This window comes from Falco rusticolus, chromosome 12 (assembly GCF_015220075.1).
Source record: "Falco rusticolus isolate bFalRus1 chromosome 12, bFalRus1.pri, whole genome shotgun sequence".
Taxonomy (NCBI): Eukaryota; Metazoa; Chordata; class Aves; order Falconiformes; family Falconidae; genus Falco; species Falco rusticolus.
Genome location: NC_051198.1, coordinates 20,191,402 through 20,206,026, shown reverse-complemented (window position 1 = coordinate 20,206,026; position 14,625 = coordinate 20,191,402).

Sequence of the window (14,625 nt, the reverse complement as noted above, 5' to 3'; positions counted from 1 at the left end):
TGGTATTTGTGCTGCTTGTTTGCTTTCCTCCTGAACAAGTCTGAGCCCATTGCCTAATCTTTATTTCTGACAGATGTTTTATGTACTAATACTTTAATCAACTGAGAATGAAAAACTGCTTAGAGCAGGATTATGCATTTTAGAAGACTGGGCAGTGTACATGTCTTAATGTATTTAATGTGCATGGCCTGTCCTTGTGTGCATACACACATATGCAAGCATCAAACATATAGCTGCTCAAGGCGTTTGAGAGAAGCATGGATGACTTCACACCGCCGTGAATTAAGAAGTTTTAGGAGCCCAGGGGAAAAAAGCATTCCCAGCAAGGCAAGAGGACTGGGAGAGGAGGCGCAGTGGTGGGACAGTGGTTGTACCAGAGCTGTTTCCTAGGTTGGGTCCCCGGTACCCTTCTGTGCAGGTCTGGCTGTCCCCCTCCATCTGGATGGACTGAGCTGAAGCTCCTGGCACATCCCCTAAAGGTTAAAGTACCCTAAGCAACATTTCGCAAACACAGGACACTTCCAGATAAATGAAAAGCCCCTTCAGAGGTCTGCCAAGCTCATTACCTTAAATTTGCATAGTTACCTGAGCACGGACCTCAGATCCCTCTTTATAAAAAGAGAAAAACTTGACATGGGGAAGCTCGGCTGGCTCCTGCAGGGCTGAGCGTGTTGGGGAGCGCTGCGGGGAGGGGGATGAAATGCCCCATTGAGGAGGGACTCTAGGGGATGGCCCTGGTTACCATGGGAGAAGGAAGGGAAAAATCAAACTGAAACAAAAACCTGATGCTGTGCTTAAGGCACTGTATCAAAATGAATGAATTAATTTTAAGGGACCAAGGAGACATTCTTTTTTTTTTTAATTATTCACTGATAAAAAAGAAATCAAAGAAAATAAATAAATAAAAAAAATCTTTTCCCCACTTCACACCCAAGATTGCCCTCTGTTAGGTTTTGTCTGTATGCTAAAACCTAGAAAAGTTTTCACTGCTTCTGTTAGATGTACTGGGTGGTTACAAGGTAGTTTTGAGAACAAAGAAGTTGATGGAGATTTTGCCAGGGTTTTATTTTAAACAATTCTAGAAAACAGTTCTTTTTTCCAAAAAGTTTCCCTAACAAACCAAAATCTGGAAAGAGTCTACATCCTGAAGGGGTATGCGTGTCCTTGTGACTGAAGTGGTGGGGTTTACAGCCCAGTATCCTCTTCGGAAGGCGCCTCTTCCCAGCTCTCGCCAGGTGAATGATCTCCCGCGGAGTCAGCAAGGTCCGCGCCTCGCCGCTGCGTAGCTCTGTGTGTCTCACGGTATTTTGCTCTCGGATAACTGCCACGCTTTGTTGGTTCTTTGGGGCAACTGTAAAAAAGCACTTTCTATAAATCCTTAAGGACTGACTGAAGTGTAGTCAGTTGCGTTGTCCCAGCTTTATTTTTTGATAAAGTACCTTTTAGTTACTATTTCTAGAACATGCTTTTGTACGGTAGCCAAATAAGTGTTCCAGGTAGCTCTTGAGACACTCTGTTCCCTATTGCAGAATGTTTCGGTAATTTGATGTTTGTCATGCATCGCTTGTTTTGCCAGTCGACCTTGCTCCGGATCGTCCTTGTCACGCAGCACGCTCTTCAACCTGTGTCCATCGCTGCCCTCCCAGGCTAAAAGCAGGAGGTGACGTTCGCTTTTAATGCTGCTTCAGAATTTATTTCAGCTTCCTTGAAATACACTGTCTTGTCATTCCAGTTAGTGCTGTGTGTGTCCCCTTTTAGCCCCTGCCACTCTATCAAAGAAGAAACCAGTCCTTGCTCGGGCAGTGATTTTTCATTTTAGTCTCTCTGAAGTCCCGTCACACTTTCTTGTGCATCTGTAACTGCTGCATACAGGAAAGTCATGGAGAAGGAAAGTCTTAAGCTGTCTGCATCAGACAAGGGATACAGCTGCAAATGCTATCCAGTATGTAGGTCCAAAAATCCCTAGTATTTTGTATTCTGTAAATTAGTGTCTCCGGTGTTGTGTGGACACAGACAGCAGAATTGGGAACTGAAAAAACTAACTGAGATCCTAGGTAAAAGGAACATGGAACAAAACTGGTGTTACTGCCATATCAGAGAGGCCTGGAGGCTTGCCTCATACCTTAGGAAAACAAAACAAAACAAAAACAAACCCACAAAATACCAGCTAAAGCTTTTGGCTTTAGGAGGGCAGCGGGGGAAAAAAAGTTTACAATTTGACAGTGGAGGAAGAGGGAGCAAACAGAGCTATGTAGTGTGTGTACAGAGGAGGTATAACTGTGGCAAAATTGCTCTTACTGTGTTTCTTCTGGTCCAGAGGTGGGTACGAGCCGCACCCCCACTGTGAGTGGGCTCCCTCTTTTCTAGTGATGCTGCAGATTCTACCACAGGCAGAATTTCTGTGGAAAACCTTGTTTTCAGCACTGCATTGATTAGAATTTTTCCTTGAAGAACTGGACAATGCAGAATTAAGAGTGGAGAGAGCAGTCATCATCTTGTCCGTGCACAGGTATCCTACATTGCTGATGCTAAACAGAGATTCGTCACAGATGTTTGACTTGAAATGGCTGTAGGGCAGACAGGGCTCTTGAGAGGATCCCATTTCCCCCAAGTTTGGCAAATGGAAAATTAAATGTCAATTGAATGTGTGAAGCTGGGCTTCTTACATCAAAAGTTGCAATGTATTTTTCAGATTGATTCACAAATCAGGAGATCTGCAGTCCCGTGGATTTTCTGCCGGCTGGGAGGGAAATGGGTGTGAAGCATTTTAAAGTTTCAAAAAAGCATACCTAGGAGGGATTTTTCAAGAAAGATATCCATTCCACTCTTTGCTGGGACCATAGAAATCTGCTTACATTATATTTTGTGTGTGTGTATACACATAAGTTCTGCTTATATTGGAGTATTTTGAATTAGACTCAGTAATTCTCTATGAAAAAAAACCAAACAAACTCCACGAATAGTTATCATCCAAATCACCCTATCAGAAGCCTTCCTAGAGCTGTGCGTCTGAAACATCTTTCCCTGAGCAGGCTTCTTGCTCTGATGGGTTTTTTTATTCGATTATACAGAATGTTTCAAAATTGATTTTCTCTTAAGAACATGATGGCTTTCCACGGCATTTCCAGTGATTAAATGGGAGTCTGACTCCCTACACATCAAAGAGGGGAATGGCTGCGACTCGCACAGGCCTCCTGTCTTCTGAAAATTTTGGTTAAGGCTTCAGCTGCCGAGATGAAGTTACCCTCTGCCACTGTTGCAGTTACAGACGGAACAGGCTGGCTGTGTATGTACGTAAGTGCGTACCCTTAGGGGACCGGTGGGGTGTGGGGCTGTGCAGGGCTCTCCAGCCCACGGGGGCTTACAGAATGCCACCAAGGTCTCCCTGGGGTTTGGTAGAGCACTGTGCTGTGGCGCATCATCCTTACCAACCCGTGTGATATTCCTGGAGCAGTTTCATTTCCATGGATTGCTTTCTCCTGGAGTGTTTTCAGTTTAGCGGCAGCACACAGGCTATCGCAACCCATGAGTTTCTCAGAGAGGAGGGTAAGAGGTTTTCATATGCAGCATTCTCATTTACTGCTTTGATCTTTGCTTTCTTTTTCTTCATTCTTTTATGGATTTAAATCTGTTTGACCAGAAATGGGTGAAGGAACACCTTGTCACAAAGCCTGCCGCAGGTTTGGCTGGAGAGCTTATTTCCATGTTACCCCTGTCTCTTTGGAGCCTGACTAATGTCACAGATGGCGTGAGAGAAATTCTGGTTTAGCTCCGCTATAAGAAAAGGCATGGGGGAGCTATGGGCCATATCCCATTTTTGGTTCCCAAATTATTGCCAACTATAATATTTCCCCACTGCATGCACTATCTCCCCAGAATCACCCCGCGGGAAGGGTGCACAGGGGGAGGCCTGCAGATGGAGAGAGCTGCCACAAACTGCTTACTTGACAGTCTAACTTTTTGCTGAATTGAAAACATTTGTAGAGACTTGTCTCACTGAAATCCATGGGAAGTGGCTCACAAGTTTCAGGCTGGATATATCCGCATGAAGTTGCATACACAGAGAGCTTGGCCTGGGGGTACTGTGCGCTGTGCACATGTCCTTGCTGCACATCTGTCCTGCCGTGTCTCTGTAAAATATGTATTTAATGAAATGTACATGAGATGGAGGGAATGAATATCATGTGCAAAGGAATAAGCAAGTTTTTGATCAGCCCAACATGCGACTTTTCTGTAATCCTTAACCTAATCTGTTTGTTTTCCCTTCTTCCTGCAAATTTTCAAACGCCCTCCATAAGGATTATTGCTGGTAGTTCTCAAGGAGTTCCAGTTCAGAGTGATTCTCAGGGCAGAGCTGCGTTTAAACAGTAATAAAATGCACCATTTTTTTCCTCCTGTGATCCAAAATCGATCAAGCTACTGCTGACGCTCTGATGAAACATTACAGTGGTGAGGCTCCACAGTTACTGAATATAGTAGTGAGAAAAAGCCGATTGAAACTGTAATGGCAAATAAAAGCCAAGTGCAGTAAAGGTATACCACCATTTGTAGTGCAGGTGTGTAGACATGGTTATTAGACTTGTTTGCCCTTAGCAGTTGCTTTGGCTGAGCGATGCTGACACTTGTTTTTCCTTGACTCTCATGCACCAGCCACTGACCACATATGAGTATAAAGACAACTCTTCCTTCCTGACCTGTAGGGCCGCACATGAACTTCGGGCTTTTTGTTGACATTCATTTAGAAAAAGCTCAAGATCCTTCCCTTCTTATGGTGAATACTTCACGCCAGGAAAATTTTAAGCTAGCATCAACAAATATTCACATAAGAAATTTCACAGGTACAAGTTTAAGCTTTGAAGTGGAAAGGTGACTCTGAGCATTGATTACAGGAAGGAAATACGTGGGTTCATGTGACTGACACAAGGAAAAAGGGGGTGCACCACTGAATTTTCTTAATCATAACCGAGTGGTCTCCAGACACGGGTATAGGCAGCCAGGTTAATTCAGTAGTGGGTGTATTCTAGGAAATAATGATACGTTTCTTGAGTAATTTGAAAACTGGAAGGAAGGAGAAAGCTGTAAAAGGGGATTTGCATGGATGGGTCATCCTACTTTTCTTAGCAAAGGAGTGTGCTCACCACACAGCACATTGCAGGCTAGATAGTGGTGTTGTCATTCTCATTCTCTAAACTACAAGAATTTGAACTTTAAAAAGGTTCTTTTATATTCTAGTAGAGAAAAGGCAATAGTATGTTATGCAAATAGTATGTTATGCCTTGTCAAAACTTGTTACAAAGCAGAATTTCCTAAAGGATTTTTCTCACTGATTGTTTTTAACCATTTTTTTTAGTGCTTTTTCAGTCTATGGCCATTAGAATTAGACACACTTATCTGGGGATGTTGTTCCATTTAAAAAGAGCTCGTAGAGTCAGTATGTGGATAGAAATTCTCTCTCTGTTCCACAGAAATCGTGCCCTCGCCCTCAGCTGCACGCTCCAGGAGACCTGGATTTCATTATTTTGCTTTTCTATTCAAGCAGGTTCTGAATATCTTCCATCCCTCAGATATTCTGTGGCTCTGCATTGGCACTTTCCTTAACATACAGAAATATATAATGGTTCATTTGACCATTGCGCTTAAAGGAAACACATTGCCATTGAGGAATTAGATATTCAAGCCTAAGTTTTCAACTTTGCCTTCCCATTTTCCTCTGAACATCCTATCTGTTATACAGGCCACCTCTGACTATGAGATCCTGGGATATTCTGGTTTATAGCAATGGCCAGCCCTGTTGTTTCAGTTGTGCTATAGTGCCCCTTATTCATCTCTGACCACCATGTCAGTATAAATTAAAGCTGGACTGATAACCAGCTGTGTTGCTGCCTTTCTTACCAGCAGCTGAAAATCTGCCTCTATGGAAAGATGCTCACACCTCCCAACTTAGACCTGTAAAACTCTGGTACCCAGTGAAGACAGGAGCATACACAATAAGACTCTTTCCTTTTTCATGTTGGAGCAGCATGTATCTTGGGAAACCCCAGAGCTTTGCAAAAGTTTCTACAAAGACATTTCAGCAATTATATTTTTTTTTAATTTCCCCCTTTCTTGATTAAATATTTTGACTAATTTACAGTACCTTTGTTATAGCTTCAATTGCCTAAATGGGCTTTGTGTACACTTGTACTTACTGACACTAAACAGTGCGCACAGTTATTTTTAACTTAAGAAATGTCTTCCAAAAATATGGATATATTTTTCATGGTTTTTATTTTCTCATTCACTTGTAGAACAAGTGGTATTTCTTTTTGCTGCAGCTAGAAACTAATAACTGTTTAACTTCTTTATGAAAACTTTGACCCCATGGTGAATGGCATCAGTCATCAGGACCTCTAGCGTGGACAGTGGCCAAAAAGGTGTTTCTTCCTCGTTTTCAGCTGAGAGTAGACTGTGAGTGTGTGGAAGTAGGATTTTGCCTCTCGAGAACATTTAAAGATAGGTGTTTGTTGCTGGTAGGTTTTTTGTTTGTTTGTTTTGTTTGTTTAATTAGCAAGTTGTATTTTGATGTAGCTGGTCTATAAGGCTCATGTTTAAGCTGCTCGTTTTCCGGGAAGGAATGCTGCAGGTATCCTGCTAGCACTAACTGTGGGGTTTTGCCATGTTGGCTTGTGAGCAAACACTTCTCTCCAGCTCAGTCCCCATCTTGCAAGCAGCTTTGCCAAGAAACTGTGAAGGGCAAGTGAAATTCCACTAGATACTTTCAGCAACATATTAAATCAAAGGTATTGATCTCGTCTTTGCAGACAATGAAAAATTGTCACACTGATGAAGTGCAGGTGTCAGATCCTTGCATCGCACTTCTTGCTGCTGAAGAAGTGCCTGACATGGGTGTGAGCCCTTCCACAGCGAGCAGCTGCACCTGGCCACCACCAGGGAGGCTGAACTCTGCCTTGTAAATTACATTCAGCTGCTTGATCTGGTCATCCACAATACAGAACCAAATGTTTGTATAAGTTTGAAAATCTCTGTATATATTATGCTTCTAATGCACAGGTTGCTTGCTTTCAGCTTTATTTGCTGAAGGAGGAAGTCAACCTTCCAAACCAAGCGAGGCAGCCAAGCATCCCTGCGCCTCGGTGTAGCCATGCTGGCGATTACCAGGTCCAGGTGAGGCTGGGTGCTGAGGGCTGTGCAGGACCAGCCTGGGGCGGGGGGATGGACACAGTCTGCAGCTGCAAGTATGCAGGGCACAGGAAAGTGCACCTACGGGCCCAGCTCCATGACATTGCATTTCCTACCAAGCCCAAAATCCACACACAGACCTTCCAAAGGCATGCTTGCCATGGCGGGCTGGAGGCAGCAGTGTTTGAACATTAGTTTTGTTTTCTTAGGACACCGCACCTTTAAAATTTCCAGCCGAGGCCCTTGGAGGCAGGCATGTGTTGATTTGTTTGCTGAACTTTCCTGATGGGCGGAAAAGCCATTAATAGGAAACTCTCCCTGAGTCTCTCCAATCTGGAAAAGACAAACTTGGTAGTGAATTATTTGGTTTATTTTTCTGAAGGGACCATGATTACACGCAGTAGTGATGATTGAGTGCTAATAGTTTCTTGTCAGAAAGGACAGCACTGAAAGGGTCAAGTTTTGTGGAGAAAAGGTTTATGGAGAGGTCTGTCTGCATACACACGTGAAATCGGACCTGCCATCCGAAAACTGCTGTGCGGTGGGTGAAGAGTCCAGCACAACGTGGGGTCAGGGACCGTCCTACCCCCACTCTGGCACTGGTCAGCTCCAGTCTCCATCCCGGCTGGTGGGACTTTTCCTTCCCCGGCTCTGGGAGGTGGCCCTCCTACAGCTGTGGGTTTTGCAGCATCAGCTGCGTGGGCTTACCCTGAGCTCCACGATACTGCAGTGCATGTTGAAACATTGAAACATTTAGGCACTGGGGATATGACTCGGATGCCCGTGCCAGATACGTGAAAAGAAAATAAGAACAAAAAGTAAACCCTCCAGAAGGAGGGGAGGGCCTGTGTGCATGTTTAATTGAACAAGAATCAGCCATTTTAAAGCCTTTCTGAGAAAAACAAGCCTAAACCTTAAGCTAAAATGCCGTAAGGCCATTTTGAAAACCATTCCTTCCCCTCCAGCTGATATAACAACTGGAACCAGTTTCCACCTCCATCCCTCTTTTATCTGTTTTCCTTCAGTAAAGTCTGAAGAAAGTATTTCCTCTCCCTCAGCCTCCTTAAACCAGCAGGCTGCCTGATAGCCCCTGCATCCACCAGAGATGGAATGAAAACTGCGATGGGATGACTTGTTCTGATACAGACGTGCATAGCTCCCTGTCCCCAGGGCACAGCTGAAAGGTGGCAGTTCTGTACGTGCCGGCGACCGCCTCAAAAAACCCGGCCTGAAATATGTATATAACGTTGTGGGAGAGAAGCATGAGGTTTTTAAGCGCACGTCTTTGAAAATATGAGAGCTTAAGAAGAATTGGGTCACATCTGACTGCTACCATCTGGCCCACTTCACTCCAAGATTACCCAGGAATGTGTTTCACATGTGCCTTTGGAACAAGATTGTGAGCTGCCAAAAAGAAAATATTTTACAGCTGAGCATTGCGTTTTGCTCTGAATGGTTCAGATGCAGTAACCCAAGGAGGAGGATTCCATCACAGGGTATCACGCAGACCCTTTGGGCTCAGCCCCTTTGTTTTGTCTGCGCAGTTTTGTAAGATGGGACTCTTCACTGACTGCTGCATTGGGTTTAAAGGTCCTTGGTTGGGACAGCAGCTTCCCAGCAGAGAGCAGCCTTTCAAACTGGAGTCCTGGGCAGGCAACTGTGACCTTGTGTTAAACTAGATTCCCAGCTTAGCGAAGGCGGCTGACCTAGTGCAAATTGCACCTACGGGGCACCCATGGGGATAGCTGTGGCTGGCTGCAGACACCTCGGCTGGTGGCATCAGAGCGCTGCTCCCCACTCAACGGGCAAACTTTCACCACAGGGCTTCACCCTTATGCCTCAGTTTCCCTGTGTGTAGAATGAGGGCGTCTCACTTCGGTAATGCTGAGGTGTGCTGCCCTGCCAGAAATACGTGTGCATATATATATTTACATAAAGATAAATATTGTGTTAAATAATACGTTTTAAAACATAAAAATAGCTGTGGTGATGATGATATTTACTTGCAAAGATGCACAAATTTCTCCATGGTAAATTGGCATGTGGGCCAGGAACTTAGATGATGAAATAGCACGTTGTGCCGGTTGTACTTGGGCCGAACTAGGTTCATTCCACGCATCGTGAGACACCCTTCTCAGTAAAATGGGAAATGTGAGGGACAGCAGCACTACCCTTTGCCTCCATCTGGGCATCCTGTAAGAGGAAAGGGAGCTTTTTGCCAATTACTCTAACCAGGATGGAGTTAATTCTCTCTCTATCTCAAGCAGGAACATTCTCAGGACCAGAAAGCTGAGCCAGCTGTAGTGGTTTCATTTCTTGCAGCGTACTGGAGGTGGTGAGATGCTGAGGTTAGTGAAAAATACAGTCTCTCTGGGGGACGCTGGGATAATGCTGAGAAGAGGGTGGGAGTGCATCCTTCCTTTTTATTTAGCAATTGGAATCAGCCACAGTTCAAGTTCAATTTTGTCTTTAATATTTTAGGGTTTGAGTGAAGGGAATTCTGCTTTTAAAGACTTGACATGATACCTTCATTTATCTGTAGGATATGAGCTCTGTCACACAGAGTGCAGTACGGAGCCGTATGCAACACTTTTCCTAGCTGGAGCCACCTGTCCTAAGCTTTGGGGTGTGGGAGGGTGTGTGGTGAGACCAGCTTGATGCTTCAAAAGGGTGGTTACGAGCAAGTCTTCTCCAGACCACTAGCTTACAGAAGCATCTCCACACCCTGCCTGCTAATGAGCTGCTAGACTTGCACGAAATTCTTCCACCACTGGCTACAAATAGGCACAGTCTCAGCAGGGTGGCATCTCTCTTGTCTTTCAAGATAAGGCTTTAGGGGTCAGAACAGAGGACTTTTGGTTGCAACATGAGGAAAGTAGTTCAGGGTGCTTTTGTTCACACAGTAGTCACACAGCAGGCAAAGGGTTCAAATTGCTACATGTTTGTGTCTTACCCCTCTCAAACTCAAATGGTTTTAACCAAAGAAAAAAAGAAAAAGCAACCCCTGAATCATGCTGATTTCTCGCACCGCGAGGATGTATTTGCCTCATTTGGGAGCATTTACTAAGCAGCTACGAAATCTTGTTTGTCCTCTAAACCAGAAGAATCTGGTAACTTTTATGCCACAGCCCATACTTTTAAATTATAACAGGCTCCAAACACCGACAGCAAAAGTGGTATTCCATGTCTTTGCTGCAGTCTGAAAGCACCAAACAGGATGAGAAAAGAATCGGAATAATAATTCAGAATAATTCATGGAATTATATCTTAGTCCACTCTGCCCTTTTCTGCTAGCCTAAGATAGGCTGTATTTTTCTTAACAAATCTGTCAATCTCAGCTTTCTCTCAAACACACCCAAGGAAGAAGACAGAACTGAGCAGCAAATAGACTTTACCTCAGACTGTGTTTTTCCTGGGAATATCTGTGCTCCACCCCGACAGACTGTGTGAGCCAGTTGTTCATAACCACGTGTAGCCGTCACCAAGAGAAGGGACTGAGGTTTCTGTAGTCTGGGTATCATTTTCTGGGAAATCTTGTTTTACAAACACCTGTTGTTGGGTGTGTGGAAGGTTTAAGAAATTTCTTTTAAAAGTTGACGCTTCTCAATTTTTCCTTTGTTGGTCTCGGAGAACTTCTGCAGCATGGGAACATCATCCTGGCCAGGAAAATGCTTTCCCTAGCTTAGCACTAGGAAATACTTAATCTCTGTTTGAGCTATCAGAGAACTTCTTCCTGCCCCCACACTCTGCCAGCCTAAAATCTCCCTTCAAACACCACTAGAAACATGTAGGGAGCAAAAACTTTTGTCTCTCATCTCTGTTCATGTCTAAGGCCATTTTCAGAACCCACAAGCAGAGTTTTCACCTTGTGTCTCTTCAGGGAGCTGTGGGGCATATAAAGATTTCAGCTGATGCTTGCTGGGGTCAGTAGGTGCCTTTCATCTGAAATACAGAAGATGTTCCTGGTCCTGTGTAATGTGTTCGCTTCAGTAAGGGATTTGGATTTTGTCTTGGTGGGACAGAAAATAAATCCCATAAAGCAAAGTTTGAAATGAACATGACTTTTTTGGGTTTTTCCCCCCGGCCCTCTCCTCCATTTCAGGGCATTTCTAGAGTAATTCGAGCATATTTTTGTCACATTTAGTTCTTCCATTCGCATACGTCATGTTATGTGCTAAAATCTAGAGCACGTGTAACAGTCTAAACGTAGTCACCTAAGAACTGCAGGGCTTTGTTAATGGCAGAGCCTTCTCAACCTTAAAAGGTAATTATTTCACTCTTTCATAATCTCCCCCTCTGTTATTTCATATGCTTTCCTTGCATGATCTCAGAAAGTGCGTTATACTGCCAGTGCAACTGAGGACTTAATTTTTGGTCCATAATTTCTTACAGATAAGAGCATGCCTTTTGGATTCCAACGTGCTTAGCACTAGGTGGCACTCTGCTATAATCTAAATCAGTTTGCCTTAGTTTAGAAGTTTGGTAAACATTTTAGCAAGGGGAACAACAAAAAGAGATTAGATTCATTAGCAAGTTATCAGGGTAGGCACCCGTGTTTTGATAGGAGGGGAATTTTCACTAGACTGTAAAGCTGTCGAGCCTCTGTAATGTCCATGGGATGAGAGAGCAGGGAGGAAACTAGATCCATCTACTTATTCTAATTGAGCCATTCCTTGTACTTACTGCTGAGAAACCAGTATGGTGTTTTGTGGGGTAAATAATGTGGTGCCCTTTAGAGAAGTGTTGCAATTCTAAAATAAATCAAGGCCACTTCAGCAGAGAATAGGATGGTGATTGCAATACCCCTACTAGAGTGTCTGTTCTGCCCCATTTGTTCTTAGTACATTTGCATCATGGAGGCTGGGGGGGAGAAGCTGCGCTGTTTATAATTTTCATGGATTTGCATTGCCATCGGTTTTTTTTTTTTTAATGGACTGAATGTAGGGGGGGGGGGGTGTGAAGATAATTTTTTTTTTTTAGAGAGACAGGTGGGTTTCTGGGACAAATGCTACCTGGGCATGTACAGGACCAGCTATGGGTCCGAGGGGAGGACAGGGTCCTGGTGGCGGCTAATGATGTGGGTATGTTTGCAGGGTGAATCATTAGAGGAGGAAACGGAAGGGATGGATGTAGGACTTGAGTGCTGGAACTCAGTTCTAGTGATAAAGAATAACTTTGGAGCGAGGCATTGTGACCCGTCTAAGGTTTAATTCCAGGAAGAGGTGGTGTCTGGGAATGCTGCTCAAGTTCCCCTCTAGTGACATCAAAAGCATGACAAATGGAAGAGGGGTGCCTCATGTGCCACACATCTGAGAAGGAGCTCTGAAATGCTCTCGCAGAGCTAAATACAGGCAATAAGACAATTTCCTGGAACATGACTGGGTGAAAATCATCTCCAGTCAGGTATTTCAGGGACCAAATCAGGTGCCAGAATTTCAGTTAACAGAAGTTGCATTGATGCTAAAAAGTAACTTGGCCCAGCAAGACCAAATCCATGAATCTAAACATGCGGTGCTGAACTCTTAGCACCCATGCTTTACATGTTTCAGTGCACAGGTATACTTTGGGTTAGCTCTAGCCCGGGGCCCCCGAGTGCCCCTGCCAGCTGGATGATGTCCTCTCGAGGCTCATCTTCTAAGCAGGTTTCACAGGAAGGAAACCTGGTTTGCAACTAGTGAGACTGCTTGGGGGTGTGAACCCAAGCACGCTCAGGTGATGGCAATCGGATTTGTTTTAAAAGTTCTCTCCTGAACCAAGCTAAAAAGAAAATAAAATTTTAAAAAGCCTAGAGGCAGTAAGACTGTGTCTAGGGTGGCCGACATCTAGAAATGGAACCCTCCTGCCTGCCTTGGAGGTGAGCAAAGCATGGGAAGGTGTTACTGTTCTCTGTAGCTCCTACCTCATCCCATGCAGCCAAGTGGTGTGTCGTAGGCTGTCAGCCGGTATCGGTGATCAGCCCTGGCAGGGCAGCACAAATGCTGCGTATGCTCTCTGCATACCTTCAAACCTGGTTTATTCACGGATGGGACAGAATTTGTGTATGTGCTGCTCCTCAGGAAGAAACAGATGGTCTTAGAAAACCCCAGTTCATGAGTGCTGTTAAGGAAAGTATCTGACTTGGAAAATGACTGTCAACCATTGATCTTAGTCAATGTTATTTCTGGGTGGCTTTAGGGGAAGGGTGACCTATTGCCCAGAACATAAACCCATCTTGGGATTACCGCTTTGATGTTTGAAGGCTAATGACACAGATTTCCTATGTGACCGTGAACATGATGGCTGGATTCAAAGGCTCAGCTGCTTCAGCCTAACCCATCCCCCTACTCACAGAGTTCAGGACCTGAGACTGCAGCCAGTATGTGATGAGAGTTAGGATGTGAGATGGACAAACGAAGCATCTCTGCTTTGGTGGTTAAGCTGAGGCATGTTGGGAAATTTCTTTTGTGTTTGGCAGAGCTTGAAAGGCATGTCTGAGGCTGCTGGAGGTACCTGTCCCCTCCAGAGCCAGAGCCCAGTGTCTTCCCAGCAGGGAGGCAGCTGAAGGCATTTTCCAAGAAAGCCAACCAGAATCACTCTTTGTCCTTGAAAACAGGGCTGGCAGAGAAGGGCACTGTTTTTTATGAACTAATTTCAGTGTTAGATATCTTTGCCAGATATCTTGGGAACCCTGGGCTGGCTTTATTCCTCGGCGTGTGGAGGTGCATGTCCAGAATCGCCGTCCATTGGGAGAGAGCTCCAGGGCAGCACCTGCAGCACCGGGCTTGGAGGAGCTGCGGGGCTTCCACCCCCCGCTTGAAGAAATGCCAGGGGGTAGGAGGGTGGAGGGAAAAGGGAGAGAGCCTGGTCCAGCCCAGGGCATTTGTTCGGAAGGGAAAACCGGGCTTCAGGTCCCTCTAAACGCCAGACGTTGCCAAAACAGAACAAATCTGTTTCATGTCAAGTGGGTGTGTGTCTGTGCGTTTCTTGCTGGTGAACGCTGACGGTTTAATGCTAGTCTGCGACCCTTGTGGTTTGGGTCCTGTCCCTAATATTAAAGGCTCCCTCCTGAAATACCTTTTCTTGTGCTCTGTGTAGACCAGTTCTTTACTGGCCCAAATGACTGGTGCTATTTTCCTTGGCTATCTGGCCATATAATTTGTTTAGCACTTTTTTCCCAATAGTTAGTTTACTGGACTGTTTTCTTTGCCCCTGAATTTTAGCCCAGGGCTTGTTTTGTGCTTGAAGACAGCTCTGATATTTTGGAATACCTTTATTATTTGTTCCCCTTCAAATACTTGCAAATAATTAGCTTAAATTTCGGTTCCATTACAGATATTTGGTTGGTGTAATGGCAAAAAGGGGCATATTTTGTAGATTTCTTCTTTTCTAAAGGGAAAGAAAGCCCAAAACTTCTGTGTTTCTATCTGAAGACATACGTACAAAGAAAGATAAAGCCAAAGGAGAAAA